This window comes from Lytechinus variegatus, chromosome 2 (genome assembly GCF_018143015.1).
Source record: "Lytechinus variegatus isolate NC3 chromosome 2, Lvar_3.0, whole genome shotgun sequence".
Taxonomy (NCBI): Eukaryota; Metazoa; Echinodermata; class Echinoidea; order Temnopleuroida; family Toxopneustidae; genus Lytechinus; species Lytechinus variegatus.
In genome coordinates, this window is record NC_054741.1 from 41,277,457 (window position 1) to 41,296,718 (window position 19,262).

The following is a 19,262-nucleotide window of genomic DNA, read 5'->3' on the forward strand; positions in this document are numbered from 1 at the left end:
TGTGTGCATATATGAAGCTCAACCCAAAGGGCCTTGGCTCAACCCGGACGGCGCCGGGGTACAATCGAGTGTGCTAATGTCGAATGCAGTAACGATGTGTGAATTGTCATGATTGTAGCGAAGTGAGATCGTGTTTTCTGGGGTTTTGTGGCCATTTAATATTCTCATTTTGTTGTGATTTTGGAGTAATTTCTGTTGATATTCTGTGTATTTCGAGGGAAAATACGTTTTCCGTGATTTTCCGTTTGAAATGCCACTTTCCGTTTCAAAAGGCCCTTTCCGTGAATTCCGTCCGTTTTCCGCGATCGCGGAAAATCACTGTCCCTAAAGAACTGAATTGTTGGCATTGCAAAAACTGCATTACTCATGAGTTTGTTTCGCATTTCTGATGTATGTATAAATACATATACATATATAGAGAAAGTGAGAGAGCACCATATAGTAACGAGTCAACAGCAACTTGCTTTTAGATCCAAGTGGTTTAACCCCTTCATGTAGATTTGTCATTATTATTGTAACTGATGATTATTTGATCAACAATACAGGCTCTTATTTTCGAAACATGCAAATTGCCTATACCCGATGTTCGTTATTAAACCAAAGATGAAAAAGGGTTTGTTAATTCGAACATTTGTTGCGTTATTCCGAAGCTTCGTTATTACGAAGGTTTGTTACTCCGAAAGCAAAATAAGGTTCTTAATTCAGAAGGTTCTTTAGTCTGAAAACGAAATAAGGTTCATTAATCCGAAGGTTCGTTAATCTGAAAAATGAAATCTGTGGCGAAGCGGGGAAAACCGAAAGGGCAAGCTTGGTGGGGGGGGGGGTTAGAAACACTGTTTCATTTTCAACTGTTAAGAGGATGGGAAGGCAGTTGCGTGGCCAAGCGTAATTTCTGGGGGGGGGGGGCGCAAAGCCAGAAAGGGGCACTCATTATATCAAAATGGGCCTTTTGGTAATATTTCCACCATGGGATTATCATCTATGTGATTTCATTGGGTGTTTCGTAGTATTAAATTTGAGCAAGCCTTTTTTAAAGTGATTTCTGATTATGATGGTATATTATGAAGTTCTAAAACTCATTTTTTTTTGTCAATTATGGGTCTCATTAAGCTGTACTGTTAAAAGGGCATCCCTCGTGCATTTTTTTTTGCCGTACTGCTAATGCGTAAAATCACACATTTTCAATCGTGAAGCGGCTCGATTAGAGGCATGTACACCCCCATCAAAATTTTGAAATGCCCCAAATCAACCATGAATGGGTATGTTTCATTTCATTTTGAACATTTCAACAATTTTGCGGGTATGCGTGTGTGTTTTTGCTTGTAACATCTTTATGCATCTTCGAGCCATCAATTTCTTTTACAATGTGTATACTGTCCATTGTCCATTACCTTCTGATTAATTTGATACCTCCCTCAGCCTCTTACGATCAATAATACGGGAATGGGCATCCATTCAAATTTGCATCACTCGCACGTGCAAACTTAAGGACAGTGACTTTCCATTTAAAAAAATTGTCTTTTCTGTTTCAGAAAATCTTTTATTCCATTTCAGCACGTCAGAAAATGGAAATTCTGTTTCTCCATAGACTTTGTGTACAAAAAAATTGACAATTCTGTTTACCCATTGAATAGCAATATCACAACACTCGCACTGGTCAAAATTGGTTTCTGCCACTGTACCAACACCGCAGTTGAATCCGTTTTAATTGGATCTATGCGGGTACACAAAATATTTTGACAAACACATTTAACATGAATACATCCCCACCTTTCACAATATTAGCATTATTTAACGATAAAATTAAATTTCATCGGTAATTTGGTTTTTTTTTGGACATCGTTTTCAGCAGTCAACGATTTTCCCCTATCCGCCATTTTGGATTTCAAGACCTCGATATCGTGCTGTTACATTTTTGAAGGTAGAGGGCAGCAACACACAATCGTGTTGTTGAAATGTGCGCATGAATGTTTTCGATAAGCTCAACTCCGCCCGGCCTGCACCTGGCCAAGCCAGGGTACGGTATGGGCGCGAGGGGGGGACGATCGAGTGTGATGAAGTCATGTGCAGTCACAATGTGTAAATTGTCATGATTGTAGTGAAGTAAGATCATGTTTTCTGGGGTTTTGTGGCCATTTAATATTTTCATTTTGTTGAGATTTTTTAGTAGTTTCTATTGCTCTTCTGTGTGTTTTGAGGAAAAACATGTTTTCCGTGATTTTCCATTTGAAATGCCACTTTCCGTTTCAATAGGTCCTTTCTGTGAATTTCGTTTATTTTCCGCAATTGCGGAAAATCACTGTCCCTACAAACTCTCAAAATAAGTCATAAATGGGTAAAAATATGCCTATATGTAGGGACAGTGATTTTCCATTTCTAAAAATTGCCTTTTCCGTTTCAGAAAATTTCAAATTCCGTTTCAGCATGCCTGAAAACGGAAATTCTGTTTCCCCATAGACTTTATGTACAAGAAAAATTGACAATTCCGTTTACATAGAAAACCAATATGCAACGAGTAGCGATGTCAAAATGCTAGCGCTGCTCAAAATTTGCATCTACTAATGTACTAACATCGCTTTAAAATCCATATTAATCGAAGAGATTCGAGCTCATAAAATATTTAGGGAAACATAATCAACATGAATATATTCTCACCTTTCATATTATTAGCATTATTTTATTGTTAAATGGGATTTTATCGCTGATTTGGGGACTTTTCGGACATCGTTTTGAGCAGTCGACGACTTCCGAATAGCCGCCATTTTGGATTTGATGAATCACTGTGATCATTATATTATTACCGAACGTAGAGGGCAGCAACACACGGCCGGATTCTGCCTTCTATGCGGACGTAAGCGTAAACAAATTTGGATACGATCGAGTGATGGAGAGGATCGAGTGTAGTTACGATGTGTTGATTGTCACGATTGTTGTTGCAAAGTGAGATCGTGTTTTTTAGGTTGATATTGGTATTTTGTTGAGGATTTGGGATTAATTTCTGTTGCTTTTTTGTGCATTTTGATAAAAAACATGTTTTCCGTGATTTTCTGTTTGAAAAGCCACTTTCCGTTTCAAACAGCCGATTCCGTGAATTCCGTCCGTATTCCGCGATCGCGGAAAATCACTGTCCCTATATATGAAATTCACTGTACATAGCTCAACAGAAAGAACAGGGACTCCTATTTTGACTGTTCATGGTTGGATCAATTATGATCCATACATATGATTTCATGTCATGTTTGACTTTTATTAAGTACATTGTGACGTCATCAAAATGGCGTAGGAAGTAAAAATGAGTGATTTTTTGATTTATGATGTCACCACACTCATGTAAATTTCCAGACTGACGATATTGTTGATGTTGTATTGATGTTGGCCCAACACTACTTCTGCGACATTAGAAAAAAATAAAAGTTGCAATCTCGGTCCAGTATTTATGTGTTGACTCTTTGCCAACCTTTCCCTATTGTCAACATTGTTTTGTTGGCATGATGTTGGACGGATATCAATTTTTGCGGTATTTACATTGGCCTAACATTATAATCTTTACCAAATGCCAACACTTCGAGATTGGCGATATTCTTGTCTTATTAATGTTTGTCCAACACTACTTTTGCGACATGAAAAAGTTGAGATTTTAATAGTGGCTTAGCATTTATATTTTTTACCTTTACCAGATGATGTTGGCGTAATCGGATATCAATTTCGCGATATCATTTTCAGGTCTAAGTAATTACGAAGGCCCAACATTATTTTTTAGACTGTTTGCCAACGTTCCACAACTGACAATATTGTTGATGTTGTATTTATGTTGTTCCAACACGACTTTTGTGACATCATAAAGAAGTCGAATTACAACGTTAGCCCAATATTATATACGTTGACACTTTTCCAACCTTTCCTTATTGTCAACATTTTGACGTTGGCATGATGTTGGTGGATATCAAGTTTGTGATATTGTAATTGGGTTAGAATATTTACGTTGGCCCAACATAATTTGACTTGTTGCCAACATTGCATAAATGCCGATAATGCCAAAATTGGCACAATATTAGTTCAATGTCAGCCTTACCGATCACGATTTGTGCACTTTATTCTAACACTTTATTGTTCTTCATGTAAATGTAATACTCTGATTCTTGTAATTTCAATTCCATATCATATTGTTAACTTCATTGTTTCAATTGCTTTCACAGATACTTGATTGACATTGACGAGAAATGTTTTAGTAAGTATTGATTTTTCTGTTCTATAGTAAAGGGACACAACACACCTTTCATGAAGATAACCAATATTTTTTATATAACTGTGAAGTTAAGTTAAATGTGAAAAAAATGCCTCTCTCTCTATCAGATTGTCTTTTCTCTCTACATGTTAATATCCAGTATTTTCATCTCTTTTACCTCATACCAAACACTTTAAATGTGAGCCCAATAATAAACTTTCATTTCAAGTTTGAATCAAATTGTGAAATTGTTCACCCTGAGAAAAAGTTTATTGAAAAATACTAGAAAAAAATATTAAAAGATATTGGTGATGGTTTGAAGAAAATCCATGAATTAATTTTTTAGTTGTGTCATGATATGTGAGCAGCTCACATGTATCATACACCTGTAAATTAAAAAAGAATATCAGTGAAATGTGATACTCTAAAAATATTGATACTAGGTTTTATTGTACCTAAGTATATCGAGGGACTGTGATTTCCTTGTAAGAAATGGCATTTTATTTTTTTTAGAAAATCTTTAATTCTGTATCAGCATGTCTGAAAAATGGAAATTTTATTTCCCCATAGACTTTGTGTACTTGAAAAGTGTATTTTCACATATAAATCAATATTACGTATTGAGTAGTGATGTCACAATACTTGCGCTGGGCAAACTTTGTATCTGCCACTGAACTAGCGATGCTTTAGAATCCATACTAAGCGAAGAGATATGAGCGCAAAAAAAATATTTCAAGGAACACATTCAACATGAATACATCCTCACCTTTCACATAATAAGCATTATTTTAAGGTTGAATGAAATTTTTGTCTTGCCCACCAGGGGGCTGTTTCATAAAGCTGTTCGTAAGTTAAGAGTGACTTTAAGAACGACTGGTGAACCTTTCTTACATGACACGTACGTGAAACGCCTATAGGCTATGTATCAACTCAGCGTAGCCTGCCATTATAAAAGCCCTCTCGCGGTAGGTTGCCTAGCAGTCTTGTAAGCGACGCTTGTGAGCATCCTCTCGCTCACTCTGACACTCTCTCCAATATGTATGCGATATTAGAATCCTAAAAACTAATGGAATTGTTAAAATTTAGTAAGGCTATGAGTGTTTGTCATTTACATTGACTCTCGGTGTACCAACCTATATCGAATTTACAAGCAATTGTGGATAAGATTTAGAATTACCAGTAATTTTGATGAGTGATACAATATGCCAAAATTTATGAAAATATAGCGTAAATTATATATAGCATTTCAAAATCCTTATTTTCAATATCTTCATAATTTTTCATTGTTTTAAAAAACATCTTATTACAATTTGCATTAACTAGAATTTTCCTGAACTGTTAACGTTGGTAGGCTATTTTCTCCATCACTTAAAATGTCAGGCCTTCGAAATTAGGTTAATTTTTGTTATATTTCTAAAAGAAAATTGTCAGATTCGACTATACCATTGTTCTCCCGAAGAAGGGTTATCATCTCATAATGTGTAAATGATACATAACAATAAATCTTACAGTTACAAGTATAGCAATCCATGTTGGATAACATTTTTTACGATGAGTTTCGTAATGAAGAGAAAAATTAAGTTCTTTCTTAGCACGCGAGCTGAAGAATGATAAATTTTAGCGTGTGCAGACAGTGCTGATTGCCCTGGCTGTACGTTCAGATTATCCAGTCCGATACTGGAGTCTGGTGGTATATTCCACGTACCTTTGCCCCTTGCGATGACCACTGCAGTTTCAGTGTTTAATAAGCCAGTTCGTAGTTCCTTTCTGCGCATGATCAAAAGATTCTACGCATGATCAGAAGAAGGTCATTTGTACTAAAGTGACATGGTGCTTTAAAATCTAATAAGATAAGCACCAACTTTGATGTCTTGATTATTCATATATTCTTTCTAATTATCGTTTTCATTTACATCCAGAAAAAACAACAATGCTTCCACGAACAACTGGTATTTCCAACATGCTAAGATGTGCATTCAAAGTAGGAATGCAACAGATACCTTCATTAAGTGTTCATTGGTGTACTATTCTAGTCACCTGATCTATTCAATTTCTTCATCCTGCTATGTAAGGCAAGCTTACGTAATATCTTGCTTTGAAATCTGCCTATCATAATGAAAAAAATGAAAGGTCATTTGACCAAAATTGCCCATGAAGTAACTACGAACTGGTCAAAAGGAGATTGCAGGCCGGTAGAATGATAGAGGGGCAAATAATAATAGGGTAACTTTTATTGGAGGAGAGCTTGACCATAACAGAAGGGAAGGAATAATATGAGACGGTGGAAATTTAGATTGGGACAGCTGATCTTTGAAATCTAAAAATGTCACAAACGCAAAAACAAAGAAAGAGAGAACAGGGAGATAGGAGGAAAAGAGAAGCCCTCGCAATAAAAATATGTCAAACAGGCACTTGTCTGGGGCGAAAGTGAGTGATGATATGCCCCCACCTCCCTCCACTCCTTAGTCAATCTTGGTAGCAGAGACCTCGATTGATGAAAAATGGGCTAATGGGCTAACCCGCAGAAAAATATTGACTGATTGATTGATAAATTGATTTATTTAGCCAATACTTATAGTCACCAAAACAAAATACAGTAGCATTAAAATCATTAATCTTGAACAGGACAGCTCGAAAACTTACAGTAGGGTCTTCATATTGTACAGAATTATAATTATGATAAAAGGTAAAATTACACAATAAACAACAGGAATTAATATTCGAAAATAAAGAAGATAAAGAGATGGTATATACAGAAGAAGAGGAAGGAGGAGCAGGGAGCAGGGTTCAGGTGTCTCAAGCAGATCGGGAGAAAGGGGGTTACTTTTCCCACTCTTTCAAATAACCTTTACCTCAGGGGCCTGTTGGAGGGAAGGGCACGCATTTCCTTGTAAACGCGATAACTTCAGTTTGACTTAACCTAGGCTCATATAATATGGTGTGGATGATACTAGCATGATTCCTAGGAAGCCTATTGATTTTGAGGTCACAGTGACCTTTCATCTTGCCCTTCTGCAGTCCTTGTAAACGCGATAATTTCAGTTTAACTTTACCTAGGGTCATATAATTTGTTGTATACGATACTAGCATGGATCCCAGGTCATCATCAAAGGTCATTTTCAGGTTAACGTTAAAGTTTACATGTAAAGGCCACCGCACACCTTACGCATTGCCGGCGGAAGCCAAAAATTTTAGGAGGGGACAACTAAAAAGAAAAAGGTTCTCAACCGAAAAATTTTAGGGGGGACGTAGGAAAATAAATTGACAAGCAAAAAAAAACAAAAAAAAAACAACAAATTTAGGGGGGGGACTGTCCCCCCTCCTCAAATTTAGGAGGGGGGACACGTCCCCCCCCGCTTCCGCCGCCTATGACCTTACGACCCAACTGGTCGGCGACTGGCTTGCGACTGAGTGAGGGGAGATGAATCGCAAGGCAGTCATAAGCCTCGACACTGCACACCTTGCGATACGATCTGCGACTCACGCATGCGCTTTTGGCATAGCATCTGAGAAATTGCGCTTACTACTGCGTATGCGCGTTGTTTATCATAATACGCGTTATGCAACTCTGCTGTCTGATTGGCTGGAGGTTGGATTGAGCTTGCGATCCAGTCATAAGGATTCGACATGTCAAATCCTTCCGATTTTCCTTGCGACTTGTCTCTGACCGGTCTGCGACGCTCAAGCTGACAAGAGCTGTGACGTCACATCTCCCCTCACTCAGTCGCAAGCCAGTCGGCGACAGGTCGCGTCGTAAGGTGTGCGGTGGCCTTAAGACTCTCTTATGACAAATAGCTCTGCAACCGTAAATTACTTTTCAATCACACGTAAATGTTAGATGAACTTAATATATAGTCCAGTAGATATGTGAAAAAGATGCTTGAATCTTCCAGAAAGTGAAATTTGGCATGCAGGGGTATTTTTGGGCGCTGACTTCAAAAATTGCCAGCCCCAAGTGATTTGATCATCAGGTCGGCCGCCATTTTTAAATCCAAGATGGCCACCATGAAAAATCATTAAATGTCATTTTCTTGAGTTTTGCATGCCATGTGACACTCAAATTTGGCATGTAGGGGTAATTTGAGGCACTGATTTCAAATATTACCAGCCCCCAGCAATTTGACCATTTGGTCTGCGGCAAAATGGCCGCCATCTTGAAATCCAAGATGGCCGCCATGATTTATTATTGCAATCATTCTCTCGAGTTTTATATGAACTGCGGTATTGAAATTTGGCATATAGGCTAAATTTGGGGTGCTGACTTAAAAAATTGCCGGCCCAAAGCGATTTGACGAGAAGGTCGGCCGCCATTTTGAAGTCCAAGATGGCCGCCATGAGAAATCATTAAAGGACAAGTCCACCTCAACAAAAACTTGATTTGAATAAAAAAAAATTCAACAGCATAACACTGAAATTTCTTTTTTAGATCGGATGTAAAATAAGAAAGTTATGACATTTTAAAGTTGCGCTTCATTTCACAAAACAGTTATATGCACATCTCGGTCGGTATGCAAATGAGGGAACTGATGACATCACTCACTATTTCTTTTGTATTTTTGTCTCGCCCACCAGAGGTGAAGGCGAGACTTAGGGATCAAAATATCGTCCGTCGTCCGTCCGTCACAAACCTGTAATGACACATAACTCCACAACCGTAAGTCGCTTTTCAACCAAACTTGGATGGTAGATGGCCCTGGGGGACCTGCATGTTATGCTGCAGTCTGAGGTCACATGGTAAGGTCAAAGGTCATTTTCAGGTCAACGTTAAAGTTTACATGCAAGACTCTCTTTTGACACCTAACTCCACAACCGTATGTCGCTTTTCAACCAAACTTGGATGGTAGATCGACTTGGGGGACCTGAATGTTATGCTGCAGTCGGAGGTCACATGATAAGGTCAAAGGTCATTTTTAGGTCAACATTAAAATTTACATGCAAGACTCTCTAATGACACTTAACTCCGCAACCGTAAGTTGTATTTCAGCCAAACTTGGATGGTAGATGGACTTGGGGGATCTGCATGTTATGCTGCAGTCGGAGGTCACATGGTAAGGTCAAAGGTCATTTTCAGGTCAACGTTAAAGTTTACATGCAAGACTATTATGACACCTAACTCCGCAACCGTAAGTCGCTTTTCAACCAAACTTGGATGGTAGATGGACTTGGGGGACCTGCATGTTATGCTGCAGCCGTAGGTCACATGATAAGTTCAAAGGTAATTTTCAGGTCAATGTTAATGTTTACATGCAAGACTCTTTTATGACACCTAACTCCGCAATTGTAAGTCACTTTTCAACCAAACTTGGATGGTAGATGGACTTAGGGGACCTTCATGTTATGCTGCAGTCCGAGGTCACATGGTAAGGTCAAAGGTCATTTTGAGGTCAACATTAAAGTTTACGTGCAAGGCTCTTATGACAAGTGTTATTCCATCCCAGACATTTCACAATGAAGTTTCAATATAATTATCTTGCGTGCCCTCGCAAATCACGATATTTCTGGATATTTTCAAAAGTGGGCGAGACACAAAGTTGCTTTTGCCTTGTGTTATGTGAAATATGAATTCTTTTTCTCGTCATTGTCATGTGAAATGAAGTTTCATTCCTCCCTGAACACGTGGAATTTCATTATTTGAACATTCTGTGCTTCAGGCAAGTAGGTCCTAAACGTCAAATTCGTAAAAATTGAAATCAAACAATAAAAATAAAAATAGTGAGTGACATCATCGACTCATTTGGATGTAACTGGGTCGTTCATATCACTATTCTGTTAAAAATAAGCGAAACTTTGAAATGTCATAACATTCTTTAATATTTTACATCCTAATTTGATAAAATTTTCAGCATTGTGCTTGTCTGATTTTTCTCTATTGATTCAAATCAACATTTTTCTGAGGTGGACTTGACCTTTAATGTCATTTTTTTTCAGTTTTACATGACATGTGACACTGAAATTTGGTATGTTGGGTATTTTTTAGACACTGATTTCAAATATTGGCAGCACCTAGCAGTTTGACCATTTGGTCGGCGGCAAAATGGCTGCCAGCTTGTAATCCAAGATGGCCGCTATGATATATTATTGCAATCATTTTCTCTTTTTTTATATGAACTGCTGTATTGAAATTTGGCATATATGCTTAATTTTGGGCGCTGATTTCAAATATTACCTGCCTCAAGCGATTTGACCATTGGGTAAGCCGCCATTTGAAATCCAAGATGGCCGCCATGAAAATCATTGAACTCATTTTCTTGAATTTTACATATAATGTGCCAGTGAAATTTGTAGTATATTGATATCTGGGTGAGTTCATTTAAAAAATTGGTGGCTCCTAGCAATCTGACAATGAGCTTGGCGAGGTACCCTTTTCTGTCTGTTCTATCCTATCTACTGGTAGTAAGAATTTCATCCTAATTTATTTTTTTTAGAGCGCCTCTTTAACACACGACTCTATGGGAAATCTTTTTGGCCCCTGTTACCTCAGCTGCAAAATGGCAGCCATCTTGAAATCCAAGATGGCTGCCATTAAAAAGTATCATAATTATAACGTAGGTATTTTGAAATTTGGCATCTCGGGGTATTGAAATTTCCCCCCAGTATTCATGTTAATGAAAAAATTCTGAAATTGATAGAAATTCAATCAAAGATGAGACCGAAGCTTTCATACTTTGTCAGTTACGAAAAAGGAATTTATGTCCTGTCTTTGTTTTTATTAAATAATAATAATAATAATAATAATAATATGAACATTTGTAATGCGCCGGTATCCATCATAAAAAGATGCTCATGGCACAATAAAGAAAAGAAAAGGAAAAAAGGAAGGAAGAAAGAAAGAAAAACCTACTAAAAAAAGGGGTAGAAAAACAATTACCTAAAAGCTTGCGTGAACAACCAGGTTTTAAGAGAACTTTTGAAAGTGGTGAGACAAGAAATATTGCGGATTTCTATTGGCAGTTTATTCCATAGGAAAGGCCCAGCATGTTGAAATGATCGATCCCCCCATGAATTATGAGATTGTGGTACAGTGAGTAAGAATGAACTAGAAGACCTAAGGATGCGAGAGGGATTGTATGGAGTAATCAAGGAAGAGTTGTATTGAGGTGCAGTTATGTGAATGGAATGGAAAACAAGTAGGAGGATTTTGAATTTAATGCGCTGTACAACAGGTAACCAGTGAAGAGATTTGAGAATGGGGGGTTATGTGGTTCCTCTTGGGGGACATGGTGACGATACGGGCAGCATTATGTTGGAGTTTCCTAAGGCGATCTAATTGAGATTGTGAAACATTATATACTAAAGCGTTGCAAAAATCAAGACGGGATGTAATAAGTGCATGTATAATTTTTTCTGTACTAGACTTAGTGAGATACTTCCTAATGAACCCTAAATTCCGTAATTGGTACTGTACTGATCGACATATACTAGAGACCTGGGTAGACATGGACATATCAGCATCAAACATAACCCCAAGATTTCTGCACTTATCTGAAACTATGAAAATACAAAACAATTATGACCGATTACAGTCAACATTGATTACGGCAGTATGTAGTTCAATCACACTTTTATACCAAGTTTTGCTTCAAATGTCCTCTCATTTTATGAAGAAAGAATGTCATGGTTATAAATATTCTAAAATTTTATAAAAATTCAATCAAAGACGAGACAGAAGCTTTATAGTGGATTTTAAAAATATATTGTGTGAAATTCTTGTAATTGTTAAGTTGCCATCATAACTTTGAGAGTTTATGGATATAGTTTATGAAATGTGGACATGAGGGTAATCAAGTATCACTGACAAGTCTTAGGTCACATGATCAAGGTCAAATGTCATTTAGGGTCAATGAACATAGTATTATATCATTATATGAATCATGTTTTTTTGTGAATAATTACTTTAGAGTAGTTTTCAAAGTCAGCACTGCTGCTATATTGAATTCTGTAATGCAGGCGAGACTTCCAGAGGTGCTCCATTTATTTATTTTAAACTTAAATCTATATGGAGTCCTTCTGTTGTGTTATTCAATGCTACTAGGTAAAATTTGTATGCCTAAATTTTTCTTACCGAACCAGGCCTTTGTGTTCGGTTCGGTTCATCAGTTTGGCTACGCAGTAATGTACATGTACTACATGTATTTGAATTAATTTTTGTCTCACCTTCATAGCAGAGCGAGACTATAGGCGCTGCTTTTCCGACGGCGGCTACGGCAGCGTCGTCAACATCAAATTTTAACCGAAAGTTAAGTTTTTGAAATGTCATAACTTAGAAAGTATATGGGACTAGTTCTTAAAACTTGGACATTATGGTTATCAAGTATTACTGAACATCATGCCAGAGTCTGATGTCACATGTCCAAGGTCATTTAAGGTCAATGAACTTAGACCATATTGGGGGAATCAACTAATCTAACTGAAGGTTAAATTTTATTTTTTTTTTAAAGTTTTTGAAATGTCATCATAACTTAAAAAGTATATGGGACTAGTTCATGAAACTTGGACATTATGGTAATCAAGTATTACTGAATACACTGATTGAGTCCCAGGTCTCATAAACAAGGTCAAAGGTCATTTAGGGTAAATGAACTTTGACCATGTTGGGAGGTATTTGTTGATTTTCATCATAACTTTGAAAATTTATGGATCAGACATAAGCGTAATCACGTATCACTGAACATCCTTTGTGAGTTTCAGGTCACATGACTAAGGTCAAAGGTCATTTAGGGTCAATTTTTTTGGCAATGTTGGGGGAATTAGTTGAATTGCCATCATAACTTTCAAAAATGAAGATCTAGTTCATGAAACTTAGACATTAGCGTAATCAAGTATCATTGAATATCCTATTTGAGATTCAGGTCACATGACAAAGGTCAGAGGTCATTTAGGGTCAATGAACATAGTATTTTATTATCATGTGAATTATGTTGTTTTTTTTGTAAATGACTATTCAATAGTTGTTTTTCAAAGTTATCACTGCTGTTATAATAAATGGCATAATATAGGCGAGACTGCCAGAGACGTTCCTCTTCTTTTACAAAGCATACTCCTTTTTAAGTACATGAAGATTTCAATTCCAAGTGTTTTACAGTTGACTATTTCTAGTATACGCAATGATGTTTGAAAACATAACATATAGAATATGATTTTTCTCTTGTCTCCCCAGAGTACATGTATACCCTTGTCCCTTGGATCTATACAAATCAAGACATCTTCACTGCTCTGTCTGTGCATTTTTTGTTCTGTAAATTAGGAGTATATTAGTAAATAATGTGATGAAATTAAATTCATTTTTTATAATTGAAATTAATTTACATTAAATCTAGAATAATGGCATTATATTTCAAAGATGCACTTGAGGATATTGTACTCATTACATGTAATTTTCCTGGTATTACGAGGCACTTTATCCATTGCTTTTATACCTCCGCCCAAATGAAGTTTGAAGGGGGTATATAGGGTACGATCGTTCCGTTGCAGATCTTGCGATTCAAAGGTATTCCTAATTATTTTTTAAATCAATTGTCATGAACCTTGGAACACATTGGCATGTGTCGGAAATTGTGTTGCCATGGTAACAGTATATTTTGGCCAAAATAAAGTAAAAATATTGCAGTTCAAACTTATTCCTCAGATTTTAACCAATTCTCATGAAGTTTTGAACACACATTGGTATTGTTGTAAAGATGTGCAAGACATATTTTTGTGTGTATTTCAGAAATTATGTTGCCATGGTAACGACAGATATGCCAAAAGTTGGGTTAAAAACTTGCAGTTTTAATTGCTTCCTCAGTTTTCGACCAACTCTCATGAAATTTGGCTCACACATCGGTCTTGAGGTAAAGGTGTGCAAGACATATTTTGTGTGTGTTGGAAATCGTGTTGCCATGGTAGCAGCATAATATATGCCCAAATTGTGTAAAAATCTTTTGGTTCAAACTTCTTGATCAGTTTTTAACCAATTCTCATGAACTTTGACTCACACGTTGGTCTTGAGGTAAAGATGTTCAGGAGATATTTTTGAATGTGTTGGAAATTGTGTTGCCATGGTAACAATATCTCATGTCAAATATTAGGCAAAAATCTTGTAGTTCAAACTTCATAAGTTTTTAACCAATTCTTATATTTCGCTCATATGTAGGCCTTTGGTAAAGATGGGCAAGACATATTTTTTTTCCATGTGTTGCAAACTGTTGCCATGGTAACGACATAGGGCAGGGTATTAATCACCTTCAGTGATAGTTGTAGTTAGATTTTGCTGATAATAATCTGATATAATTTACAACTGTGGTGCAGTAGTCATTTGTCTTATGAAGTGAAGAATATGTTGACAATTATATCTCTTGTGTGTAAACCTTCCAGCTACTTTCGAAGAAGGATTTGTGGATCCTGGTCATGGCTTTAGCTTGGATGATTTAAGTACAATAGATGGATGCTTAGAAAATGGAACATCATGTCCTGCCTTTGCTTACTATCCAAACAGTACCGTTAGTAAGTATATTAAATTCTGATATTTTTATGAAAGTTAATGTTATATTTTTAATTATGGAAATAAAGTGGATATTTGTGTATATGGCTCCATGATTATTTAAACAAAAAATGCAATGGTGCAGACCCTTCTATTTAAATCCTTTGATGTACATGTTTATTTTGTCATCTTTTTTGTTCTATCTACCTCTCTTTATTCTATTATTATGCATCGGTTCTTTGCCTATGAAAGGTTGCTGAAGCCATTTTGTTTTCAGGTCATCTGTCCACTTGTCTTGTTTTAAGTTTAACTAAAGAATTGTTTAAGAGATCAAATTTGAACTTGGTCCAAATGTAAAATGTAGAGAATAGAAATTTCCTGCTTCAGCATCCAAGGAATACAATCATCACAATTGCTAACAGTAGAATGCTGTAGATAGGAAATAATAGATAGTATACAAATATACCAGGCTTTGACTAAGTATAGCTCATCCGAGGTTGGACTGGCATTACTATTTTTCCCAGGGGCGAAGCCCCAAGGGGAAAATAGTAATTTGGCCAGTACAACCGAGGATAAATAAATCCCTCTATACTGTCGAAATAAAGGCCTGTGGCCTGTAGCACTAAGCGCTAAGATGCGTCTTAAGCATCCATAAGTCCGGTTATGGGACTTAGTGTAAGATGCGTCTTAGCGGGAGTTTCACAAAGACCACTAAGGCTGCGTTTATGCGACCTCAACCCAGAATCATGATTGGAATCACGATTTGAATCATGATTCAAGACAGCAACATGAATCACGATCCGACAGAATCAGCGTTTATACGACCATCTTTCTAACGCTGTTTCTCCCTGAATTCGGGCCGATCCAGTGCGCATCACAGTGCGCAGTTTGACCCAGGAAGTATAGGTCAACATTTTCGCGCGTGTTTCTAACTTCACGTCGGCTGCTAGATTTTTGCTGCCACCGGAGCTAACGCGCGATCGTTTGTGCAAGTGCAACTCGGCTTCCGAAAAATAAATCTTTTACTTCCAGAATTCCGTGTATTGTACCTCGTATTGTTTTTGTTTACTTGTATTCAATCTTGTCGGTTCATCAAAAATGGTGTTCGGTAGCCGTGGTACTGGGCACGAATTCTGTTAATTTTGTCTCGACAGGCGGTGCCACATCTCCGTTGAAATCCCTCCCTTGCAAGCGCCGCTGAAAGGGACTCGTAGATCGTCTTATATTTCTGTGAAGGAAATGTAAAATTTTGGTTAATCTTTTGTTTTCGTCGAGGTATCAAATACAACTTCCACTGCATACATTTCTCTTTCAATAGTTTACTTCTATATGTTGTCTTAAGAAAAAAGGTTAATACCATACCTTCCCGTTATCATCCTACAGTAGTCAAAATTATGTTAAAGTGACAAAATTTCTCCTCCTTTCACTTTTTAGTCGCAGACGATGCAGACGAAAACTTGCGGGAAATTACTACTTTTTATTTTCACACAAGGTCGAAGGACACGAAATTAGGCTTCGTAGACTAAAAATCCAGACGTTTTATTGTTTAAGACGCGTCGCACACAGGACGTAGTAAAGAACTGTTTAGTGGAACTGACGCACCAACAGGATGTCAGTAAGACCCGTCTTAGTGTATGACGCGTCGCAGCGACACTAAGTCCCGTTACACTAAGTACTGTTTAGTGAAACAGGCCCCAGGTATATTTGTTTTATATCCTACATTTAATAACTGAATAAGGTAGAACAATGGTTTATCTACTCTTGTACATGTATATGTAGTTCATCTTTTCCTAATCTGAACTTAAATATAGATATAACGCGCTGCGCAGGCTGATCAACTTTTTCTGAAACCATGGTTAGGAACGCGGATTTGTGCCTGGCCCGCCCCTTCACAGGACTTGCCCGGTAGAGTCAACTCACTGACCGGTGCGCCCGAGAAATTGCATGATCTGTGTCAATGATCTGTGATGTCAATGATGGAATAGTCGACTATTCCATCATTGACGTCACAGTATAGCACATTTTCTTCGATGGGCGTTTCATTTTTGACATCATCGCAAAAATAGTGAGAATATGTTTGGTCACATGATGCTATTTAAACCAATCAGCATACAGGATTTAATTTATGTAGGATACAATAAATAATAGCATAACTCTCAAAAATGAAAGTAAACTCACACTCATTCTCAGTGCTTGTGGTATGGCAAAAAAAAAAGAAAATTCAAAATCTGTTTCTGAAACATTCGTGAAAAACGTGCATATGAATTGTTGGACTCGCATTTCAAAGAAAGCTTCACCTTTTTTGCCTCGTGAAATATGCCTGGATTTTTTTTTGCTTCCATCATTTTTTGTGGGGGGGGGGAGCACAGTACATTCCCCCCTGATGTGAAGATGTTCATGATGCCCAAGGTAACGTCTAATGGGATCACTCACATGCCAAAGTGTCTTTAGATCTTTGGCTGTATGAGATTGCTATTGTAACACTCTTAAGATATAGTAGCGTGGTAGATATGTGGATGAGTGTTAGCTAGTAGAACAAATGATGAAGCACAGTCATAATAGTTAATATTCTGGAACATTTATTATAACAAAGTCATGAAAGTGGATGAACCCAATATTGACCTCTAACCACATTAGTGGTGGTCTGGGTTTTAGAGACAGGTCTACACCTGATGAAGGTGGGAAACAAGATTGAATCCTCCTTGCTTTCCCTCTATGATTTTATGTGAGTATCTGTTTATCTAGTTACTATATCTACAGACAGGCTAATTAGCCAGCTGTACCAGTATATCGTCGCATGCACCACGACCGTCCTCTCTGCGCACTTTGATGCGAAAGATAGTTTTGCAGAAAACGCGTTTAAAGAAAAGCTTTTTTTAAACCAGCATTAAGTGCACCTAAAAGGAGAGCAAATTATTTACCGGTGTCTTCTTTCGATAGTTCAGGTTCCAAAGTTTCATCCCGTATCTTTACATTTTCTTGAACTTAATTATTTACGCCACAATGGGCATCCTAACAGAGAGGACGGTTCATGGAATAGATACAGTGCGCTATCGCGCCTCGCGATTTCACCACGGACGGTTCGTGGAAAAGATGAAATGAACTATTGCGTGTTGCTATTTTCACCACGAACCGTCTGCTCATATTGCGTGTAACTGAAAACTGTACAAACTGAATGGAAGATGAAGTGACTAAGAAGTGGAAACTGTTTTTTTTTTATATAGACATCGGTTTTCTAATTCACATTTTCATAAATTTTGGGGATTTTGAAATGATTCAATATTTTCTACATCCAAAGTCATCAAAAGGTCTTTTTTTCTTTACTTTTTCCTTTTTATTCCTATCTTTCCTTTCCTTTCTTTCTTTCTTTATTCCTTTGTTTCGTTCTGTCTGCCTTCCTCACTTTCATTATTCACTTTCTTTCTTTCTTTCTTCCTTCCTAACTTCTTTTCAGTATTTACTTTTTCTTTCTTTTTTACTTCAGTCTGCCTTCCTTTCACTTACATTTTTCTTTCTTTCTTTCTTATTTTTTCTTTCTATCCTCCATTTTTTCTTTCTTACTCACTTTTTTTTTCTTTCTTGTACATTAGTCTGCATTAATTTCATAAGGAGCTATAAGTTATGAAATCAGATATGGAATTATGGAGTATTTGAAAACTCACATCCAATATCTGCTTCAAATACAAAGTAGAATCATACATTATCAACTGTGTATTTTAGCTTTTAATTGTAACATTATTACATTCCATACTATTTGCAAGATATCAAACTGTAATATTTACAGACAGAAAAAACAACTGAAATAGGCAAGACGAGCTACAATTCCTTTAAAAAATAACACACATTGTCATAATATTTGTTTAGATCTCATTGAGACAAAAATGGAATAATATTTTAATATCATTTTTCCTTCATATAATTATATCCAATCATCAAGATGTCCTCGGGATTTGAGTCTTTAAATTGTATAAGGTATAACACGTTTTTCTCTATTAATAGAAAAACATGAGATATTGGACATCATATTGGAGGATTTTGATAATCTAATTCCTCACAATCCTGCATGAATTACATTAAAATATGCACATGTCTTAGGAATATTTAAAAGGGTGTTTTACTTTTCCTCATTCTATTCATTTCGATTTCCATAGAATCTTGTCAAACTTTATTATTTGCAGATGTAAATATCAAAATTTCACCAAGATTTCTTTAGTCAGATTCATCAAAATGATAAAATATTGAATAATAAGTAACACTTTTCTTCCATTCATGTACTTATTCCATATCCAATAATTCCAATGTTTAATCCATTGTTATTTATAACTACAATATTTACAGATAGAAATGTTATGTTCTAGGCTTTAATACCTCTCGTATTAAGTCATCTAACATTGAAAAATCACAGACGAAAATATTAAAATTTCGCCAAGAACTTTTCAAACAGAGTCATCTCTTATCAATAAAATAATGAATAGAATATATCAACTTTTTTACATTTAAGAATTCATTCCATTTACAAGTTTGCTTCATTATTTTTTTTTAAATGCATTACAAATATAAACATTAAATGTTAACATA

General features: G+C 36.5%; 1 long non-coding RNA gene across 1 annotated transcript; it reads left to right on the top strand.

The window, feature by feature from the left end:
- Window positions 1-3,451: 3,451 nt before the first annotated feature.
- LOC121408102 lies at window positions 3,452-14,707 on the top strand. Its single transcript, XR_005968993.1, has 2 exons — window positions 3,452-4,228; window positions 14,579-14,707. It is a non-coding gene; the product is annotated as an uncharacterized LOC121408102 (long non-coding RNA).
- Window positions 14,708-19,262: the final 4,555 nt, after the last annotated feature.